Genomic DNA, 575 nt, shown 5'->3' with positions numbered 1-575 from the left:
AGGTGGATTGATTCAGTGACTGGGGTAATCGGGATGGGTGTGTCAGAGGCAATGCGATTGGCACAGGATAGAGCAGAGTTTAGGGCTGTTTTACATAGGGTCGCTATGAGTCGCAAACGACTCGACGGCACATAACAACAACAACTTGGGCTTTGTAGAGATATTCTTCGGAAGGTTTTCTCCAGACTGTTACCTCTTTCACTTTCTTAGCCACTCTCCACTTACCATTGTCACTGCTGTAGTACTGGATAAGAGCCTTTTGAACCTTTGTGGCAAAAGGCTTTCCTTTTTTGTCTGGGATTCTTTGCTCCATGTCCCCCTCCTTCAAGTAGCCCCCTCAGGACTTAGCTTCGCATCTCTACCTTCAGGTTCCCAAAGTGAAGTTAGAATGTGGAATTAGATAAGAAGTGCACTGGTAACACTTAACTCAGTGTTCCCGCCACACTCAAATACAGACCTTAAACTGTGTAAGTAGACCTGCAAATGTTAACAGAAATTCCTTGAAATGATCTAACATCCAGTGATTTTTCCCCCCAATTTTTTCTGTATTATGTATGCCTTTCTCTATCTCATTT

The 575-nt window shown here is 43.5% G+C and overlaps 1 pseudogene; it reads right to left on the bottom strand.

Annotated features, from left to right (window-relative positions):
- LOC102861469 overlaps window positions 1-313 on the bottom strand; it is a 1,169-nt pseudogene extending 856 nt beyond the window's left edge.
- Window positions 314-575: the final 262 nt, after the last annotated feature.

Source organism: Elephantulus edwardii, unplaced genomic scaffold (genome assembly GCF_000299155.1).
Source record: "Elephantulus edwardii isolate Elephantulus edwardi_28Jun2011 unplaced genomic scaffold, EleEdw1.0 scaffold03521, whole genome shotgun sequence".
In the NCBI taxonomy this organism is placed as follows: Eukaryota; Metazoa; Chordata; class Mammalia; order Macroscelidea; family Macroscelididae; genus Elephantulus; species Elephantulus edwardii.
The sequence above is the reverse complement of the archived record's forward strand: the minus strand, read 5'-3'. Positions and strand labels throughout refer to the sequence as shown.